The sequence below is a fragment of the Neolamprologus brichardi genome, chromosome 12 (genome assembly GCF_056152115.1).
Source record: "Neolamprologus brichardi isolate AB-2024 chromosome 12, ASM5615211v1, whole genome shotgun sequence".
Classification (NCBI taxonomy): Eukaryota; Metazoa; Chordata; class Actinopteri; order Cichliformes; family Cichlidae; genus Neolamprologus; species Neolamprologus brichardi.
Genome location: NC_142115.1, coordinates 8,195,646 through 8,218,995, shown reverse-complemented (window position 1 = coordinate 8,218,995; position 23,350 = coordinate 8,195,646). Strand labels below are relative to the sequence as shown.

At 39.6% G+C, this 23,350-nt stretch overlaps 1 pseudogene; it reads right to left on the bottom strand.

Moving 5' to 3' along the window:
* Positions 1-23,350, bottom strand: part of LOC148100150 (uncharacterized) — a 47,736-nt pseudogene that overhangs the window by 23,477 nt on the left and 909 nt on the right.

Sequence of the window (23,350 nt, the reverse complement as noted above, 5' to 3'; positions counted from 1 at the left end):
ATGTTGATATTACCAATGTTGATATTTGTAATTAAAAAATATTACATTTATTAATCATGTAAATTTCCTGCACCTCTCATAGACGCCCATTACCCAGTCCAAAGGTCAAATGTTGAATGTCATATTGACGTCCAAGTTGGATCATTTTTGGACGTCCAAATTGTGGCCCTAATTTGGGCATTGTTTAGATTTCCAGAATTGGTGATGGACCAGTGGACCCAATATAGACATGATCTGCACGCCTATCTGACATCCTGTTTAGTGGGGCTCTACCTGCTGAATCACAGCAACCCATGAATTAACAGACCAGACTGTTTAGTGGTTTACATTTGTCTCATTGGTCCTATATTATTGGGCACAGTGGTGTAGTGTGTGCTATGTCAGTTCTCAGCAAAAATGGTCTAAGTTCAAATGCAGGTCTGAAGGGATCGCTCTTAGTGGAGTTTGTGGAGGTGAGATGTAAAGATTTTCAGTAATTGGTCTCTGTTTGTTAGCAGATACTGATACTTATTTAGAGGAGTGCTTAAATAATGGATAGCAGTGACAGCCTTTTAATTTTTTTAAACAAATTTAGAGAGGACATTTAGGATAGCTTATTTTACATTTCTAATCAATAAAAAAACAACAACATATTTTCAGCATTCAGTCTTCAACAAGTAAAACATTGTCTCTGTTCTTTACATCTTCTCAAACTTTCACTTTTCAGCCAAATCTCATTGTTGTTCAGAGGTCTGGCAAAATCGCCTTTTTAACTTCTATTAGATTAATCTTTTTCCTGGGTAGGATAAGAGGAGGAGGAGAATCCCATGAAGGGTAAAGATATTTTAGTGTGTTTTCCAGAGGTCCACTGGAGTGGAATGAGACAATGGCAAGCATGCCACGTGGCTATTTTTTGTTTTTAAAAAGTACCTAACACAGCAATTTGAGTGATTGAGATATATATATATATATATATATATATATATATATATATATTTTTTTTTTTTTTTTTTTTTTTTTTTTTAATTCCCCACTTGCCCCTATGGGTGTTCAATCCTTCATGCTCAGGTCCTCTACCAGAGGCTTGGGAGCTTGAGGGTCCTGCGCAGTATCTTAGCTGTTCCCAGGACTGCGCTCTTCTGGACAGAGATCTCCGCCGTTGTTCCCGGGATCTGCTGGAGCCACTCGCTTAGCTTGGGAGTCACTGCACCTAGTGCTCCAATTACCACTGGGACCACCGTCACCTTCACCCTCCACATCCTCTCGAGCTCTTCTCTGAGCCCTTGGTATTTCTCGAGCTTCTCATGTTCCTTCTTCCTGATGTTGCTGTCATTCAGAACCGCTACATCGATCACTACGGCCGTCTTCTCATGTTTGTCTACTACCACTATGTCTGGTTGGTTAGCCACCACCATTTTGTCCGTCTGTATCTGGAAGTCCCACAGGATCTTAGCTCGGTCATTCTCCACCACCCTTGGGGGCATCTCCCATTTTGACCTCGGGACTTCCAGGTTATACTCGGCACAGATGTTCCTGTACACTATGCCGGCCACTTGGTTATGGCGTTCCATGTATGCCTTGCCTGCTAGCATCTTGCACCCTGCTGTTATGTGCTGGATTGTCTCTGGGGCATCTTTACACAGCCTGCACCTGGGGTCTTGCCTGGTGTGATAGACCCCAGCCTCAATGGATCTTGTGCTTAGTGCTTGTTCTTGTGCTGCCATGATTAGTGCTTCCGTGCTGTCTTTCAGTCCAGCTTTGTCCAGCCACTGGTAGGATTTCTGGATATCAGCCACCTCCTCTATCTGCCGGTGGTACATACCGTGCAGGGGCCTGTCCTTCCATGATGGTTCCTCGCCTTCCTCCACTTTCTTGGGTTTCTGCTGCCTGAGGTATTCACTGAGCACTCGGTCAGTTGGGGCCATCTTTGTGATGTATTCGTGGATGTTCCTTGTCTCATCCTGGACTGTGGTGCTGACACTCACCAGTCCTCGGCCCCCTTCCTTCCGCTTAGCGTACAGCCTCAGGGTGCTGGACTTGGGGTGAAACCCTCCATGCATGGTAAGGAGCTTTCTTGTCTTTATGTCAGTGGCTTCCATCTCCTCCTTTGGCCAGCCTATTACCCCAGCAGGGTACCTGATCACGGGCAGGGCGTAGGTGTTGATAGCCCGGATCTTGTTCTTACCGTTCAGCTGACTCCTCAGGACTTGCCTGACCCTCTGCAGGTACTTGGTGGTTGCAGCTTTATATATATATATATATATATATATATATATATATATATATTTATTTATTTTTATTTTTTTTACATAAAAATGAAAATATAAACCCTGAATTGCTCCTGGGTCATACATTACAGTGTAAATATCTGTGAATGTTAAAGAGTAAGCATTTAGATTTGGGAAAAGGTCCTTGGGTGAATGAGGCATGTTCTTTGCTGCAGTAGGTTTGCTCACTTCATTTTGAACTCAGTATTTTAAACAGTTTGCATTCGTTTAAGTATTAGTTCTAGTTTTCTTAATTATTATTGATAAATGGAGGGTATTTTTCAGGGGAAATATTTAGGAAAGTAGGTAAATAGGTATTATAATAAAAACACAACACATAGTGAAGACAGCTGACTCACAGACATCCCAAATCTTGTTTATTTTTGTTTATCTTTTAATAAAACGAATAAAGACTAAAACGCTATATTTCTATGTTAATGTAATTATTACTTAAAGTATACAAATTAGTTCTCAATTTTTCAAATGTTATTGCTGTTTAGCATCACAAATTTAAGTTAAGATTAAGTTGTCTGATGTTATATAAGTAGATGTTTGTAAACACATTACCCATTATTAACACTGGTTTTATAATCCAGAAATATTCATATTGCCTTAAGAATTTTAGATTTCTTGTGGAATTAAATTGAAGTATGCTCCATTTAACTTGCCTTTTACCCCTGAATTTACACAAGGACACTGGAGATTTCAGTGAGTTTCGCTATCAGCACATAGATTAATAATGAAAGGGTGGTTCATTATTGTTCAAAAGCTCACTGTGTTACACTGGTCCTTTGTGAATAGGCGTGAAAGCTTAGAAACCCAGCTCAGGAACCCTCTTTCTGTGTACAGTGGAGTATGGGAAGCGCCTGCACACTGGGGAGGGCCTTTATGCTAAAAATTCTGCAGTATTCCTGATTATTCCTGAAATGATCAAAGAATTAAAAATAGAAAAAATATGCAAATAAGGCCGGCACAAACTTTGTTTCATTTGATTTTTGTCAGTTTTCTTATGCCATATTTTCATCTACTAGGATCTCATCTTGAAAGTGTCAAGCCCTTGACAGTGTACTTCCCTGCTTTCGTGCACTCGCACCGTGCAGTGCAGGCCTGCAGCAAAATGTTTCCTCCTCCTCATCCTGCCACTACAGGCCGGATCCCAGCCAACCCCACTTGGTCTTATTTGTATCATTTGGATTTTATGCTGTCCGCAACAGTTTGAACAATCGATTATTGCTGTTCATGGTTGTGTACACACACCTGAAGCACAGTATTGGATAGATGGCTGCTTCCTCCTGGAAGACTTTATGGATACTATCACCTGCACTTCACTCTACCAGCTGCATTTTCACCTGATTTCTGCCTGACCGTTTCATATCAACCTTAATGTGTACCTCAGGAAAACTGCTGGTGGTACTGCTAGTACTCATACAGGACAAATTTCAGATAGTTAAATTTAACTAAAGTAAGAAGATACTAAAAACTAGCAAGCATTTATTAATGATGAACTTTATTTACACTTTATTTTAAATTCATTATTCCAAATTGCAGTATTTTAAGGGTAACAATATACTTAATTTACAGCTTAGAACAAAATGTCCAAAAGGAAAGCACCGACTGACATAGAAAGAATAGCAAATATTTATCTTTCCACAAACCCACACAGCCTGGATATTCCCATTAGTAAAGGATTCCTGCTTGAGGAGGGGTATTTTATGTTACATTTGCAAGGGTACTAATTAAAATCCATACCCCTAATGAGTTTTTAGCACCCCTATTGGTTAACATGATTACCTAAGATAAGAGCAGTAAATTGAGCTCCTTTTAATTAAGTCTAAGATTTACATTCACTTTTACTGGAAAGGTTTTACATTGACTTTCCTTCTGTGGCCAAGCACACTCACCAAATGGTCACACTCAAGTGCTCTGTGATTATAAACTCAGCTTCCTGATTTGCATTTGGGGTGTTATATTTAGACAAAATAGTTGGATGGATGAAATGTCACTAATATGTCATGTATTTCCTTGGAACAGTGGAAAATATTTTTCAGGACTGTGCATGGTCGCTTCATTTTTTTACCCACAGTAGTTTGCTTGAGATAGTGAAGGATTTTCTCTTGCTTTTTGTCAAAGTCTGGTTTAGTCCACAACTGTGACTCTAGAGTGAAATATCTTAACTACTTTTGAATGTATTACGCACAGGTGTGCATGGTCCAGAAGGTAAATCTAAGTAACTTTGACATTTCCTTGGGTGCCATTCATTGGGCTGACATTTCAAATTCAGAGTGAAATAACTCAACAAGTACTGGATGGATACTGTGAAATGTTCTTCAAGTATTCTAATCCTCCAGAGCTGTACATGCAGATAGAGGCCTGTGGGCCATATGTGGCTAAAATATTTGGACAATGACACACTGAAATTGTATATTTTCGTTTACACACACAAAAAAAAAACAAAATAATTTTTCCCCCATAGATATTCTTTGTAAAGATATGTAGCTGTATGGAAATCCCAATACACTTTAGCTTGATTACCTGAAATACTAAAATATATATAATACATATATTATATTAACATATTGCTGTACCTAATATTGTATCTGCAATAATTATATCTGAATTCATTAAAATAAATGTCCCGCTCTCTCTCAGAAGCTCATTAGTAAAAAATATTATTGATCATTTTGAGAATAAAGTCAAAGATTCAACATTAAAGTCAAAATTCTATTTTACCAAATGGCTTGTGTAGATGAGTTAGTGAAATTGTACTTCAGAATCTATTTCAGTTACAAGGAAATTATGTTTCTTTTAGCATATAAACACAGTAAGTACAGTAATAGTGAGTACAGTACTAAGTATAAGGATGTTGAAAAGATTGTGTAGAAAACTACATCTGGTCAGAAGGAAAAACACACAAAGAGTTGGCTGGCAGTGGACAAATGCAAGGATACTGATGGTTTCACCCTCGTGCAATAAAGAGGATGGATATTGTATCACCATACATAATAGACATACATCACCCACCTTTAAACAGGATGCTGGACTGCAAGTCTTCTCTGAGAACATTTTTTTTTTTAAATTTGCTTAAACTGTTTTGTTTGGTTTAGGCAAACAAACATCCTAAAGAAGGTGAACCCAGAACCTGTTAGCTGCAATGTCTTTGCATTATCACTATAATCATAGGGCAATACAGTCAAGGATCTAGGAGAGCTACGTCATTTCCTATTAAGAGCCAACTTTTGCAGCCAGTTCCTGATTATTGGCTAAAGTTGGTTGCACTTCTGGGAAAACAAGTGAATGGAGCTGGAATAATTATTTACACCTGCCTCAAGGCAAAGGGCAACATTTTATTATAGTTCCTAAACTAACTAAAGAATTGATTAAGGTGTCCTAACTGTAATAGACAACAACACAACACTTTTTCTTACACTAATGTGCAAGAAATGTTAGCATCGTCCCTGATCGATCAGTTAAGAGTCATGGATAGGGCACATGCCATCATGCACTCACTTCCAAATGATGATAAGATAGTGAAAGTAAAACGGAAACTTCACGGTGTTTATAAAAAAACAGCAAGTTGTGATGGTTGCAGCTAACACCTATCAAGAGGCTTCTGCTACAGTTTTGCTACAGTAGCTCCCTTCATAGCTGAAATAGTGGTTTGCAGTGCTGTAATGTTCTAATCAAGGTATTTTACTTTACTTAGCTCCCTAACCACTCAAAACTCAATTCCAGACAGTGGATGTTGTCAGTTCTCGATTATCTTAACATTTCTCTGATTTTTCACAACTGTGCCTGAGTGAAGTTTCACTGAGCTGCTAGCACCGCTGTATTGCTGTTCCACTGTATTTCCCATCTGTCACTTTGTAGCTTGGTTAAACACATGGCGATCTGTTCAGCCATGTTTATTCTGGATAAACCCCATCTTTGTGCAACTACATATTTTCCCAGGGAAGGCATTTCTGACAGCAGGTGATTACAGTACCAACTGTAAAAGCTTTCATGAAATGGACATTTGGCTAGAGGGGGCAATAAAAACAGATATTTTTATGAAAAATATCGTGGATTATTACTTGAATCATTGGGAATGCCAGGGGAAAAAAAGCCCCTGTTTCTGTGTGATTAAATAGCAATGCAAAAAGTATTAAATTGTACAGCAGCACAGACAGTGACAGCCTGGTGCTGCAACTCTGGCCCTGGTGGTGTCACTGCCTTGGCCCCTTTGTCTAGGCTGCAGGGTAATTGCTTTTTGTGCTGAGGTTATTCATATTTGTGATTGGATCATCCGACCTAGAGCAAGGGAAGCCACATTTGTGGCAAGGTTGGGTTGTTTTAGTGCTTTGCCTCAGAGCAGATTGTTTCAGCGAGGCTGTGTACCTGCCAGCCAAGAGAGTCGATGATACTGCCATATTCTGTATTCTGTCTACCCCACTGTGAAGAAAACAGAGTGCATTTTATTAAAACTCATTTCCCATCAGAGCCACCTTTCCCCCAGTCTATTTATTGCTGCCTATGAAGCCTATTAATTTTTTTTTTCCTTTGACCCTTTTGGCTTTTAAAAACACAGCTGAGGCCTCTGTGTCTGTTCTAATGGGATTTTTCAAATGATTTATTCGCCTGTGATTCCTCTCAGCTCATGTTTTAATTGGTTTCCCAAAAAAAAAGCAAGAATATCTCACATTCTGTCATCATGAACTATGTGACACCGAGATGAACAGATAACATTAGTTTTCTTGAATTTTAATCAGCAGGCTGTTTTCTAAACATTCCATATTGCTTAACAATGAAAATTCTCCGATGCGTATTTTTATCACCTCAGTCAAATGAAGTGCCTCAATGTATCGTGGAATTTTAAAATAAAAATATATAATATCACTGATCTTTATTTTTTGTCAGCTAAGTAAATAGCTTGTTGGTGCATTACAGAGATTGCAGTAAAAGTATCCCAGCAGTCTGCTGCCATAGAACAAGTGTGTGTACTTTCTGAATGCTGACACTGATCGCTGACTGATATCTAACTTCACCCTGGCATATATTTGTCTGACATTTTGCTCTGGGTCTTTAATAGATCCTGCATTTAGCTTCTTTTGATTTTCTCCTCACCCTGGGGTCGCACATTATCAGATTGTCTTGCTGGCATTTGGTGTGGTCAGAGCAGCTGATACCTGACCTTTCTGCAAAACTGGTCCCTCCTGGCTTTCAACTGTTCCTTAGCCTCAGTACACTAGCAGCAGGAGGAAATGAACTCTTAAATATTCCACACCTAGTTAACAGTGGCCAGATTTTATGAGACTTATAAAACACAAAGGGATAAGAAATTGATTGTCTCATTTGAGTGTGGAAGCAAATGGTGTATGGAAAGTACACCTGGATACACAAGAGGTGTCAGTGTCAGTGAACTATTGATTGGGAAAGCTTTTTGATGGTGTGCTTTGAGAGGCCCTGCAGACAGCATGTTTACCAGTTAAAGGTATTCATGATTGGCTCAGCTGTTGATTCAGAGCTGGACTCCATTTGTTACTGCATCAGTCATTTGGACACAAATGTTTACACATCAGTACCTCTGCCAACCATGTACACATAGTGAGGGGGAAATTCCCATAATGCAAACAGGTTTGCTTTTCATGATTGTTGCTAGCCATGACTGACATGACTATCACAGAGATTCAGGAAAATGCACACTAAATCCTATTCCCAGTCTTAATGTTGTGAATCTATTTTTGAATCAGTGTTTGTGTTGGCACAGGTGGTTCGGGCATCTGACAAGGATGCCTCCTGGGTGAGGTGTTCTGGGCATGTCCCACCGGGAGGAGGCCCCGGGGCAGACCCAGGACGAGCTGCAGAGACTATATCTCTTGGTTGGCCTGGGGAAGGTGTTCCCTCGGACAAGCTGGAGGAGGCCCCAGAGAAGTGGAAGAATATGGATGGATGGATGGATGGATGGATGTTTTGAGAAAACAGCAGAAAGCTTCAAGAAAGGTTTCAATCAATTCTGGAAAAAAATGTTAGTACAGAAAGCTCTTCAGATACGGTTTCACTTTACCACAGGTCATATCAAAGATTTGTCTGATTTCAAATAGGAGGAGAAACAAAATATTGTTCAGCTGTGAGGTGTATCTACTTGTAGAGTTTTCACAGGACCAGGGTGAACCATCTGGCTGGCCAACATCAAATGTTTCCTATCATGTTGTTTTGAACTGGATTCAGCTGTTGAGATAAACACCTTTCTCTTTGAGTACTATTGGAAAAATGGTTTATGTCTCTAGTGACCAATTCAAATAGCTTAGCTGACATGTCACCCTTGCAGTCCGATCAGGAGGTTCATTTGTGTTTACTTTAATTTTAACTTGGGGAGGCTTACTTGAAATGATAATAAACACACATGAACCCTCTGAATTAACTGCAACTAATGTATTAATAATTACTCGTAAGTTGTGTTTTGCAGAACTGCGCACACTAATCACTGAACACCAGGGAATAGACTGTAAAGATATGGACATATGTCGTTTTGAGGTCTGAGACATGAAGCCAATGTGGAAATTCCTTAAAATCTCTTTTTTTTAAATGGAGGCTGTATATGAAAAAAGCTTAAGCTGATGTCAGTACTTCAGGTTTCTCTCAAAATAAAGCACAAAGCCTAAGTGAAGGACTTACACAAGCAGCATGAGACTGATCAGAAAGGAAAAGGAAGACCTTTTACAACCCATTACTTTTGACACAGGAAAAGAATTTTGGCTGAAGAAAAGTGTCTCTTTTTGATTACAGCTTAAAACCTTTGGCTTAGACTTACTGGCTATGCTAGCTTCTCAGGCTTTTGCAGAGAGAGTTTTCTGTGTCACAGGTGACCTCACTAGAGGTCAGAGCAACGGTCACTTTAGCACACCAGACATTTGTTTTTAAAGCAAACAATTATTGCAAAATGCATGATACTCCTGTAAGAAACTGGTTAAAGGGAGCAGATCACAAATAAATTATTAGTCATAATAGTCCAAATCTTTACAATATCCTGTAAGTGAAAAAGACTGGCTTTGCTTATTCTCCATGCACAAGAAATCATGTGTGTGACTGGCACACACACTGAAATGTCTGTAGTACAGATGTGTCAAGAAGCGAATTTTGGCTACTTCCTTATTCGCAAGGGGGTTGTGCCATTTGTTAAATTTGGCAGATTGTACACCAGATGCCCTTCCTGACACAATCCCAAAAGAATACGTATCTCCTCCCACACTGCTTTTCTATAAAATTTGAATAAAATTCCTAAAATTCTCAAATAGCCAAAGTACATGGTGTCACAAGCTGGTACACAGCCACTGACAAAGAAGGGACTAAAAACTGATTGTGCTGATAATCAAAAGGTAAAATGACAAACATGGGATATGTGAGGAGTCAGAAGTAAAAATCGTGACATGGATGCCTGAATGTTGGCAGCACCATGAAGGGAGAAACATACCAAAACCTGGAGGTGTCATTCCTAGGAGAGAGAGATGTAGAGAGGTGTAACAACCACTGAACCTCTGCAGGAGGAAACCCTGCAAAGTATACAAAAAGGGCCAGGGTAAACATCAACCCACATGTGATATTGCCTTGAAATAAATATCATGAAAACTCTTGCTATAAGTACCAAACATGTACAATATGGCACTTCAACTTTGTTCAGATGTGGTCACTTCCATATCTGACGGAAAGTAAAATGGCAAACAAGCAAAAAAAAGGCAGTCAAAATGCTAATGTTGAGGCTTGTTGGTTGTTTATCTTTTATATACAGTCTATGGGCATGACTGCCATATCAAGACCAGGTGTGATACCATTACAGGCTCATAGAAGGGGTATATGTTGGTGAGACAGTTGACTTTGCAAAGCCCTCAAGAAAAGATTTCAAGAATGCAAAATATGGAGAGAGAGGGGGTGGATGAAAAGTTTGTAATCTGTTAACCAGTTGGAGATCACAGCAGCATAAGTGTACAGCATTTAGTTATTTTCTGATTCTCATTTTTACATATCTGGATGGTACCTGAAACACAATATGGTTGAGCCATGAGACCAGCCTGCTTCATTTATTTATGGTTACTTTTATAGGGATAAGTACATTACATCAATTGTTTCTGACTCCCAGTGCTTTTTTCCAGTTTGTCCTACATCATCTTTTCCATCACTTCATCCTCCATGTCCAGTAGTTCTCACAACTCTTTTTATATGTCAGATGTTGCAGTATTTAAAATGCTCAAGCTTTGACTGGTCAGTGATCTCATTCTCTTGTGTAAAGCAGCAAATGTGCTGAAAAAGTGTTAATGGTTTCACACATAGTGCTTCAAAAATCACTCACAAAATTTAAAAAAAAAAAGATATTGGGATTCTTGCACTTGTTAGCTCATTGAAGTTGAGCTGACATGCCACGTAAGGGCAAAAAGTCAACCCGAAAAATGGTTGATGGACAGCGATGTGCTGTCCATCAACCATTTTCCGGGTTGATTTTTTTCATATGCTGACATTTCCCAAGGTGATATTCAACAGCAGATTTTGTAATGGTTCAACTCAACACTAAGATAAAGATCACCAACACGCACTGGCTTGCTGTCCAGCCAGAATAAATTTTTTTTTGAAAAGGATGATTACTCATTGGTCACATCAGGAACACACACACTATGACCTTGGCTAAAGGTTTTGCCAATCAGGCAGGGATTTCTTACTACACTTGGATGAACACTGAGTGTCAGATGGCAGTGCACCTCTCTGGGGCAGCTGCTCTGCCTCCTACAGGACAGATATGCCCGCTGGCTTATAATAAAAACACCCACACAGATGTTGCTTTACCCTCACCTCAACCTTTTCCACTGCTGTTTTCATTTTCTGGGGGAACAGTTCAAACTAAAGTTGTATTTTCTTAAAAAATTAAAAAAAAAAAAAATACTATAAAAATCCCAAATATAACATAGTTTGACAAGCCTGAAATAGTTTTTTGCACCTACCACGTGATTCTCAAAAAACTATTAGCTAAAATCTTTGCGTATTTCAGCATGCTGTGCAGTGCACTTAAGTTCCCTTATCCCTTAAAAATATGAGGAACCTGGACAAGTCAAGGACAAAAGAAGTGTCAGGCCTAAAACTCTCTACAGCAGTTGAACAATATCTAAAAGTCATATTCTTAATAAATAGGGAAAAAAATCACCTGACATACTATGTCAGTTGATCTACCAATTGTTCAACAAAGCATCATCAAAAATGCTCTCTGTGGGAAGAAAAGGCTGAGGTATACCAGATTACACAAGAACCAGACTGGACAATGCAAATTCAAAATTTAGAGCTTTGGAATATCCAGAAGCTGTTGGTTTATCTAATCATATCTTAGCCGGTTGTGTTTAGTTAAACTTTGTACTTCCTTCATATTTACTTATCTTAATATTTTCATGATGTGCAATAGCAAACATACTCTTGTTTTCTTCTGCCAGCAAATACATATTTAATTGCTGTTAATTAAGCACAAGTGAAAATCTACATTTGTTGCAATCATTTGCAGTGCAAGTCTTTTTTGTTTATTTTTTCTTTTCTTTTCCTTTTTTTTCTTTCTTTATTAAGCATTTATAGTGACCTAAAACAAGAAAAGGTAAGCCTCAATAGATAACACCAAAAGCACTTTTGGTAACCAAAAAAGATCAATATAAGAGTTACCAACTCTACCTGGACCTGGGGTATAGAGTTTGTTTGGGGAGTGTGATTGTGTGTACAGTGTCCATGTATGTCTATCCCTACGTTGGGTGAGTGCTGAGTATTTGTATATGTGTGCATGAGGGTGGGAATGCTTGTTTGTGTCTGTGTGTGCCTGTTTGTCTGTGTTTATATGTCAGGTCGGGTCTTACACTCTACCTCTCTGGGAACTCCCAGGCCCTCCAAAGGCCTATCTCCCCTCATCACACTCCCTGCCGGTAACTGATGCCCTCAGGGGTCGGTGCGTTGGTGGTTCTTGGTGTTCGGGGCTGGGCGCTCAGGTATGTACCAGCTCACTCCCGGTGACTACTTGGCGGTGCCTGTTGCTCGGTCAGGCCTCTTCCGGGGCAAAGGGGGCTCTCGGGCCTCCGGCCTCTGGGCCTGCGGCTCGGTTCACTCTGCCGGCAGAGCCGGTGGGCACACCACTGCAGCCCCCTCTGGCTTCTGCTCCGTGGCTACTAGGTGACCCCTCATCTGGGACTCTCCTCAGCTCTTCCCAGGAGGGTAGCACGGATGCCCCTCCGGTGGTCCTCCTTGGGCTCTCGCACTCTGAGGCCTCTGGATGTCTGGAGCCTGGATCTCCTCCATGCCTGCTTCATGCCCTGGGGGACAGGGCTATGGCTCTCTACATCCTCTAGCAGACCATTACATGGGGAAATCGAATACAAGCGTGCTGATCCACACAGGTGTGCACACGGGTGTTCACTGTTCATAGACATAAACTACACCTTTATGGGCTGCTATTTCCAAGCACATTGTGCACTGTCTGTCCTACGTGATGCACAACAACATTCAATATTTAGTTTTTACTGGTGTTTACACTTAGCTAGATTAACGTGATGGTGTTGTGTTTAATATGTTGCTCTGTTTTTTTTGCTTGTTTTCTCTTCTTTTTCTTTCAACAGGTGATCCAGGAGATTTTTTTTCTCTTCTTTCTCTTTTTAAGTGCCCTTTCTCACTGTCCCTCTTCCCTTCTGTTTTTCTTTTCCTTCATCTTTCTTTCTCCCTTTCCTATCCCTCAGTCATGTCTGTCCCGTCTGTAACAACTGAAAATAAAATCAAATAAATAATAACAACAAAGGTTGATCAAATGGACCAATACGGCAAGGCCGTGATGATCCATTTGGCAAAGTAAATCCATTGGGTATCCTTGTTAATCTTCAGACAACAATTCTGATGGCTAAAGTACCAAATGGGACAGGCAAAAAAAAAAAAAAGAGTTACCAACCAATAGCTAACGGAGAGCAAACAAAATGACTAAATACGAAAAGACACTGACACACAAGAAACTTGGGAATGTGTAAAAAATGGAAAAAACTATATAAACTACATAAAACTATAGAAACAGAAACTATAGAAACAAAAACTTTCAGACATGAAGAAACCACACCGCCAAACTAAAGATTTATAGTGCTTTACCTGGTCTTTTTTTGTTTGTTTGCTTTTTTGCAGCCAGGCCTAACCCTGGATTTCATTTGATAGTTTACTTGAAAAACTGAGTTGTTCAAAGCTTTGCGTGTGGTTGTTAGTTTGAAACAAACTGTAGAAACTGAGTCATTGAAATTGCTGTCAATAGCCTCCAAGAAAAAATAGCTGTTGACAATAGCAGATGAACTCTGTGAAGTGAAAAGCAGAAAAGATGGGGACCAAAAAAACAACAACAATGAATACTTAGCAACAAAAGCAGAGGCAGCATAAAAGCACAAGAAGCTCAAAAATGACAGCTCTCAGTTTGAGATAGCCCCTAAGCACAGGAAAAAAAAACCTCTTTACTCGTTATCTCAGTTATCTATTTATTTAAACTACTGATGACAAGGTCAGGTAAATATTTTCAAACTCAGTTCTTAGTAATGCCAATGTTGGGTTTGGGCAAATGTAATTGTTCTTTGACAAGAAAATCAGATTCTTGCCAGCAAGTTTTTGGAGCTTATCAGTGAAGCCAAAAAAAGAGGAAAAATGCCAACTAGACACACATCACAAAGAGATGATGCATCTAATTTCTAAGCAAAGTTGGGGGTAGGGGGGGCTTTCTTTGACCTTAAAAGACTAAATTTAGTAATCATAGTGGTTATACTACTGACTCACTACAGGCTACATCAACTGCTAGCTCATGGAGATTTTTCCTGCATAATAAAATGTTGGAATTTGTGCCCAGTGATGGGTGGACTTTAATTACATTTATAATTGTGAGTTAAGGTAATAGATAATAGTTACATGTTATTTGTGTAGTCATTTCTGCATTGCTCAAACGCCACATAGCATCCCTCCGTTTTCTAGAATCTGGGCTGGAGGACAGCATTAAAATGATATAATCTGACGTACTGATATTTTTGATATTCTTTATATCCACAAATTAAAAGTCAAAAAGGCAGCAAAAAGAGTTATCATGTTGTTCATCTCTTCACTTAAAGAATTGCTTAAATTCCTTTTAGGGGTCGAAGTGTTAGCCCTAACACTGCGAGATAAGAATATGTAATTCTTTTTGCATTTTTTGCAATGAGGTCTTCCAAGTTTTGGGGTACAAATAAATAAGTTAACAATATAATTAATAACATATTATGTCTCTCAGCTTGTTAGGGAATGGTTTTTTTGTGCCTAAGAGCTGATTGAGGTGACTGTGAAACAATAGACCTTGGAATGTCTGCTTAGGCTGCTGCCCTTGGGATTTGGAACCAGATAACAGCAGAAAATAGATGCATGGATATCCACTTCTATTGAAAATTATATATATATATATATATATATATATATATATATATATATATATATATATATTAGGAGTGCAACAATACTCGTATCGATATTGAACCATTCGATACAGTGCTTTCGGTTCGGTACGCATATATATCGAACAATACAAAATTTGGAGTGCAGATCCACTGAGCGCAGCGCAAGCTAGCAAGACAGAAGCTAAGCTCGTTGCAACATGGCAACTGCCTCAACGCTACCCGAAATTGAACCTCCCCCACCCTCATTCAGAACTGACCCTGATGGTAAGTGCGTCATGGACAAAAGTAAAACAGTATGTCGGATGTGCCACGCAATGCTCAATTTGTGGGAACTAGTGTTGACGCTCTCCAGCCCCACGCACAGGGCGATCCGTGGTAACTCGTTAACAGAGATTTGCTGCGTTATGGCGTTAATGTCATTTTAACGAGATTAACGCTGACAGCACTAGTGGGAACACAATGAATGACTGCACATTTACGCTGACATCATCCTAGTGCAAAGACAAATGGAAGCAGACAAAAACAACAAGCACACATGCTACAAACTTTACCCGGGTCATTTAGACAGCCATTAGCACATGATTCTTCTTATGGGGACCTGATATGTTTAATATGCTGCTGAGAATATAGCCCAGAAGAAGCTTATAGTATAGCTTTGATTTTGGAAAGAGCCATTTCTCTGTAATAGTCTCTTTTCCAAAGATGAGTGATTTCTCAATCAGATTCATGCAACATTAAATATACATTTCAGCAACATTAAATATAAAAATTGTACTTTTGAGTTAAAATATATATTTATAATTTTAATAAATGACGAATTAAAAAGGCATGAACATCTTTTTGTATCGAAAAAATATCGAACCGTGACACCAAAGTATCAAACCGAACCGAACCAAATCGTGAATTTTGTGTATCGTTGCACCCCTATATATATATGTATATATATATATATATATATATATATATGTGTGTGTGTATATATATATATATATATATATATATATATATATATATATAATTTTACTTTTTTTTAAACAGAAAGATCAAGTTGTTTTTCAACAGCTTGAGGCTAGGGTTAAAAATCAGCTATCAAGGGTATTTAGAGTGTATGCACAAAAGTGTAGGCAGTTCGATATATTTAATTTTTGCCATCTGACTTTGGTAAGCTGACAATTGTAACATTTAAAAATAACAACAATTAGGATTCAATTAAAACTTGTTCTGAGTCTCTGAGTTTAGTTCCAGAGCACAAAATAAACACAGCATGACAGGACTGATCCAACAGTCAGATTCAGCAATTAGCTGATCAATATTAACTGTGAATTATCACTTAGAACTAACTTGGATGCAGGTTCCAATCAGTTTGTAGTCTTTGACAAACACTGATTGTGACTGTGTGTCTCATGCATGGTAGTTTACGGTGCAATAAGTTCACTATACATGCAACACAAAGCTCACTCCACTATGCTTTCTTATTTCTATTAAGAAACATGTCATGTGTTAGAACAGACAAAAAGTATAGGATCTTGTCTGGTACTGTCAACAGGATTATAACTGCATATGATGGATCTTGTCTGTGTCTGAGCTGCACAATTGATCTGCAGTGGCTCTGAATAAGCTCAGTGTCATCAGCTAGTTTCTCTGCAATATCACATCCCTGCTTTGACTTAATATAGCCTTTTATAATACCCCAAAGTCAATATCCTGATTTGGATTCTTGCCACAGGCCCGCAGAAGGTAAGTCAAGGCTGTCTTTTGTTAAGTGTCGCAACCTACATTAACAGCAAAGAGATAAACTTATGGGTCCTTTATTTATAAGACAGACCTATGCATCAGAGCTCATTGTGGTTATCACCATTCACAGATCTGCATTGGGGTTATGGAGGAGTAATGTGACAATACAGGAATGCAACTTATTTCTCTGAGATGTCAAAGCAACCACAGGATCACATATGTTTATCACATATAAACATCCACCTACTCTGCTGGAGATCAAGTGAGTATCTATGTGCACTGCAGGGTGCAAGTTGAATATTGTACCTTGACTTGTACTTTTTAGCGCTGTATCCAGGCTGACCAAAGGTCAATGCTCTGTTAAGCCAAGAATTCCTTTAACTTTAACTAGGAATTACTTTACAAATTTCTTCATAAATAAAATATAATTTTTTTAGAGAAAAAATTATTCATAACCAGAGATGGGCAGTAACGCGTTACAAGTAATGCGTTACTGTAATCCGATTATTTTTTTCAAGTAACGAGTAAAGTCAGAGATTACTATTGCAAAAAAGGTAATTAGATTACTGTTACTTTCCCGTGAGCACGCTGCGTTACTACATTATTAAAACCGTGATTTTTTTGTGAGAGTGTCTTATGACAATGACGTAAGCGAGTGCGACGTTCGTGGCAACAGCTGTGTGCAGATCAACAATGGATTGGGTGCTGGAGAGAACATGACCGTGCAGCGTTTAAAGCGTGTAAGTACTGACTTTACTTTGAGTTTGATTCCGTAAAAAGTGACAAAAATATTAACATCCGCTGTTCGAAGAAAACTTCTTTTTGCAGCGAAAAAAACCCCCTAAACTTCCGCACAAGCACCGAGTAGGCTACGCTGCCACGGGAATGTGAAATTTACAGAGGAACTCGCGGATTCTTCCACTGACATGACAGCTGCGACACACCTGCACCAGGGCAAACCTCCGCTTGACTCACTCCTGCTAAACAGGTGAAAATAGAGCAACAGGATTGCTGATTCTTTGATTTTATTTATTTTCTGCTGTGTTTTACTTGCATCTATTTCAAAGAGTGAGTGTAAACACAAAAAAACTATTTTATTTTATATGCTGGAGTTGTGCAGAAAACAGGTTTAAATGTTAAACAAATTTCTTCCAGTCAGAGAATGTTGCATATAATTTAATGTTTGCTTGATGCATAAAGTTAAAAGATTAAAACTAATAAAACAAGTTTTTAAAAGCGACTTTTTCATTTGATTACATTTTATATGAATTTTTATCATTAGAGAAAAAATTACCAATAATCATCCCACAGATGTAATATTATCTACAGCTACTCTTAGTACCATTGATGTTAAGTTAGACTCTTTTTCTCCAATCGATCTTTCTGAGTTAACTTCAATAATTACTTCCTCCAAACCATCAACGTGTCTTTTGGACCCCATTCCTACAAAACTGCTCAAAGAAGTCCTGCCATTGATTAATTCTTCGATCTTATATATGATCAACCTATCTCTAATAATCGGCTATGTACCACAGGCCTTCAAGGTGGCTGCAGTTAAACCTTTACTCAAAAAGCCATCTCTAGACCCAGCAGTCTTAGCTAATTATAGGCCAATCTCCAACCTTCCTTTCATATCAAAAATCCTTGAAAGAGTAGTTGTCAAACAGCTAACAGATCATCTGCAGAGGAATGGTTTATTTGAAGAGTTTCAGTCAGGTTTCAGAGTTCATCACAGCACAGAAACAGCTTTAGTGAAGGTTACAAATGATCTTCTTATGGCCTCTGACAGTGGTCTCATCTCTGTGCTTGTCCTTCTTGACCTTAGTGCAGCATTCGATACTGTTGACCATAATATCCTATTAGAGCGATTAGAACATGCTGTAGGTATTACAGGTATTGCACTGCAGTGGTTTGTATCATATCTATCTAATAGACTCCAATTTGTGCATGTAAATGGAGAGTCCTCTTCACACACTGAGGTTAATTATGGAGTTCCACAGGGTTCAGTGCTAGGACCAATCCTGTTTACATTATACATGCTTCCCCTAGGCAGCATCATTAGAAGACATAGCATACATTTTCACTGCTATGCAGATGACACCCAGCTCTATCTGTCCATGAAGCCAGATAACACACACCAATTAGTTAAACTGCAGGAATGTCTTAAAGACATAAAGACTTGGATGGCCACTAACTTTCTGCTTCTTAACTCAGATAAAACTGAGGTCATTGTACTCGGCGCTGAAAAGCTTAGAAATATGGTATCTAACCAGATTCTTACTCTGGATGGCATTACCTTGGCCTCCAGTAACACTGTGAGGAACCTTGGAGTCATTTTTGACCAGGATATGTCCTTCAACGCACATATTAAACAAATATGTAAGACTGCGTTCTTCCATCTGCGCAACATCTCTAAAATTAGAAATATCCTGTCTCAGAGTGACGCTGAAAAACTAGTTCATGCATTTATTACTTCCAGGCTGGACTACTGCAATTCATTATTATCAGGATGTCCAAAAAACTCACTGAAAAGCCTTTAGCTAATCCAAAATGCTGCAGCAAGAGTACTGACAGGGACTCCTGTTTTGGCTTCCCTTCATTGGCTTCCTGTTAAATCCAGAATTGAATTCAAAATCCTGCTCCTCACATACAAGGTCGTAAATAATCAGGCCCCATCTTATCTTAATGACCTTGTAGTACCATATCACCCTATTAGAGCACTTCGCTCTCGCTCTGCAGGCCTACTTGTTGTTCCTAGAGTATCTAAAAGTAGAATGGGAGGGAGAGCCTTCAGTTTTCAGGCCCCTCTTCTGTGGAACCAGCTTCCAGTTTGGATTCGGGAGACAGACACTATCTCTACTTTTAAGATTAGGCTTAAAACTTTCCTTTTTGCTAAAGCATATAGTTAGGGCTGGACCAGGTGACCCTGAATCCTCCCTTAGTTATGCTGCAATAGATGTAGGCTGCCGGGGGATTCCCATGATGCATTGAGTTTTTCCTTTCCAGTCACCTTTCTCGCTCACTATGTATTAACAGACCTCTCTGTATTGAATCATGTCTGTTATTAACCTCTGTCTCTCTTCCACAGCATGTCTTTTATCCTGTCTTCCTTCTCTCACCCCAACCGGTCGCAGCAGATGGCCGCCCCTCCCTGAGCCTGGTTCTGCCGGAGGTTTCTTCCTGTTAAAAGGGAGTTTTTCCTTCCCACTGTCGCCAAAGTGCTTGCTCATAGGGGGTCATATGATTGTTGGGTTTTTCTCTGTATCTATGAAGCGCCTTGAGGCGACTTTTGTTGTGATTTGGCGCTATATAAATAAAATTGAATTGAATTGAATTGAATTGAATTGAATGATGGATTATGCAGAAAAAGTAGAACTGGGATTGAAGCGATCTATCGCTTCATTACCTGTTCAGGGTGTAAATCATGTTTTTAAAAAGTAACTAACTAATGACTTTCAAAAATAAGTAATCAGTAAAGTAACGGGATTACTTTTTGGGGGAAGTAATCAGTAATTAGTTACTGATTATTAGTAATTAGTTACTGAAGTAATCAGTAATTAGTTACTGATTACCTTTTTCAAGTAACTTGACCAACACTGTTCATAACTATCTCATAGATGTATCATTACATGCAGCCACTGTTAAAACCATTGATATTTATTTAGACTTTTTCTCCTTTCTGAGATGACTTCAGTAATTACTTCACCTAAGCCACCAATGTGTCTTTTAGACTCCATTTTTAAAGTTTTTTTGCATCTCTGTTTGTGCTCATTTCTTTTTTTCTCCATCGTTTTTGTGTTTTTCTGTGTTTCTTTTAATATCTATTTCTTTAAAGTGGTTTGCATCAATCTCTACTGAAGAGAAAAAAAACAGCAGTGAGGAGGTTATTGAATTTCCAGATGTGCATATGTCCATATGTATCCATATGAGCCAATCATATTTCTCAACTATACTATATATATACTTGGCATGGGGGTATTAACAAGAAAACCTGCTGTGGCACTTACATACAACGTGATACTTGGTGTGGAATTTGTGATAAGGGAAGCTAGTGTGGGAGCCTAGGGTAGTAAACATGAGGTGAGCCTGGTGGCATGGTGGTCACTACCCCAATGAGGAGAGCAGAAAAGGGAGTTAGTGGGTGCACGGGCTGGTCCGGGGATAACGTTGGTATTTGAGATCTTTTACGTGGCTTACTTTTTGCAGGTGGAGTACTAGGCTTGGAGTGGGAGGCAGAGATTCAAGTGGCAAGTTGAAAGTAACAAAGACGGGCTGACCTGAATTCTAGGGCTCATGGTAAGCTACGGTGGCAGGAGGGCAGGCAGGTGAGCGTGGCGAGTATTTTCTTGTGTAGCCGAGCCGAAACCTTGGCTGATTGTGACCTAAACCCATTTTCACACCTTAGCTCATGTGATTAGGTAGAGGATCATTAGGGGGTCCATTGTCCCTTTCGGTGGGTTACTCCCACAGAGCTTAAATCTGTGACTCTCCACCATTTGACCCTAGAACTGCAGAAGCTTCTCGGATGAGAGGTGAAATGTCTTCAAGAAGTCCAGACGCTTTTCTTTCCAGGCTCCTTAGACTACAATGTCCTGGATGACTGAGAACCTTCACAGACATATTCTTCCTGGAATATGGCGTCAATCTGGTGAAGGCTGTGACCAGTGTCCAAAAGGTGAGTTCTGTTGCGGTATGGAGCAGCGATGTTTCAAAGTAGCTAAAGGACACAGAAAGCAAGGTGAATACAAAGACGAAGATTCAGAGCGAGAAGAGTGAGCCTGTTACCGACATGGGTAAGCTGACGAACTGGCAGTGAAGACAAGGTGATGCTGGTCATAAATATCCTCTGATGATTGCCACGGATTAGTTCCAGGTGAGCTGCCCAGGTTAGAGAATGGCAGCAGTAGATACAGTTAAAACTCCAACAATCAAACAACCACCTTTGAGCTAGTACTTTGCAGCAGTGTGAAGGAAAACCTCCCTTTTAACAGCAAAAAATCTCCAACATGACCATGCTCAGGGAGGGGTAACCATCTGCCGCAACTGTTCGGGGGGATGTAAACATACATGGCTGTGACAAAAGAGTCTTAAAGATTTTCTCCTTTGTTTTTTGACACATTTCTAATTTAATCTGTGTTGACATAGCACCATCTTAAAACCACATTTTTTAAGGACTTGTAGTGAGTATTAGAGTATTAGAGGTTCAGCAGTATGACTTTCAGTGCTGTGTTATAATACATTTAAAACAAGAGAGGTCGTTTAGGTTCACATTGTGTTTAGTGACCGGTTTGATGGTATAGTGGTTAGCAAAGTCACCTTACAGTCAAATGATTCCTGAATGCTATTGACACCTTTTTCTCAATGAGAAGTCTGGGCTCGGGAGAGCCCGAGTGCCCTGGAGGGACTTTCCCTGCTGGATACATGATGGACGGGTGGCAGAAATGGAGGATCGTGTGCCTGGCGGGACTGTCGATCGAGGACGCTGAAGATATCTACCTATTCGGAACCATGATAACAGGGTTCTTGCTGATTGGAGCTGGCTTGGCCCTGGCTTATCGGAGAATTAAGTAAGCGGAACCGGCTGCTCAGAATAACACCTCTAAGCGAAAGTTGGATTACATCGTGGAACAGCTCACTGCAGTCGTGAGTTCTCAGAATCGGCTCTCTGAGCACAAGAATGACAACACCACGGAACGCAAGTTTGATAACATCATGGGGAAGCTCGTGGTTCTCCAACGGGAGATTGAGAGACCAGTGTCGGAGTGTTAAAGAACAGCTTTGAAATTCTCATGAGCTGCTCGCATAAATAATAGATAACGACTGTGTGTTGACTGTTCTTCCCACTCTATGCAAGGCCACCTGGGTTGGCTGGAAGACTGTTTACTTAGCCTGATAGGGCGAAGGACACTGTCTCAGCTGAACTATGGACACGCATACACTTACACTGATAAGCACTCACACATCCCCCCCTCCCCTTCCAATGCCTTCGATGCTTGTTGCCTCCTGGGAACACGAGGCGGGTCTTGGCCCGTGCTGGAGAGTCGGCGCAGTGGCAGAATGGCCCCTACCCAACCCTGTTGCTGGTCACGTGCTCTATAATGTTGTACTGTGGACATTTATGTGCTTTCTGTGCAGAGGAGTTTTGTTGTTTCCTGTTCTCATGCTGTCCTCCTATAGCCCAGCATGAGTAGAGGTCTCTTTTTTTCCTCTTGTACTTTCCCATTGTAGTGTACATTTCAGTGTTTTTTCTGTAATGCAACCGTTCTCTGACTTGTATCCCCATGTGATGTCTGTTTTGTGTGTGTAAGGTCAGGGGCGGGTTCATTCCACTGCAGGGCAACCTGCCACTGCATGTGGCGAATAAAATTTGAACTTGAACTTGATTTGAGACTGGGAGGAGACACAAAGTCAGCTTCAGGCGTTGACAAAATAGTGTACTCCTACTGGTGTACTGCTGATTTCAAGCCTGGAAAAATGGGAGAGTTGTGTCAGTAAGGATCTGGTATAAAATGTGTAGATCCACTGTGGTATCCACAGCTTGAGGAATTAAACGAGCTGGTAAAAATAACTTTAATTCTGTAGCTAGCTAAAGAAAGGGATGTAGAAGTAATCTTATAATTATACTAGATGTTATAATAATAGATAAAAAATAATAAATACAATTATTATTATAAAAATAAATGTAATGCTATTCAATTCAATTCCATTTTCAGTTGCCTCAAGGCACTTTTTATTGTGAGGTAAAGACCCTACATTAATACAAAGAAAAACCACAGCAATCAGACAATCACCTCACAATCAAGTGACAATGGGAAGGAAAAACTCCTTTTTAACAAGATGTTATGTAAACATAACAATTTATTGTCAATTTCACATCTAAGAAGCTTGGAAAAAAGCATCTGACTTTTTTAAGTTTCCTTGAAGATGTTTCACCTCTCATCT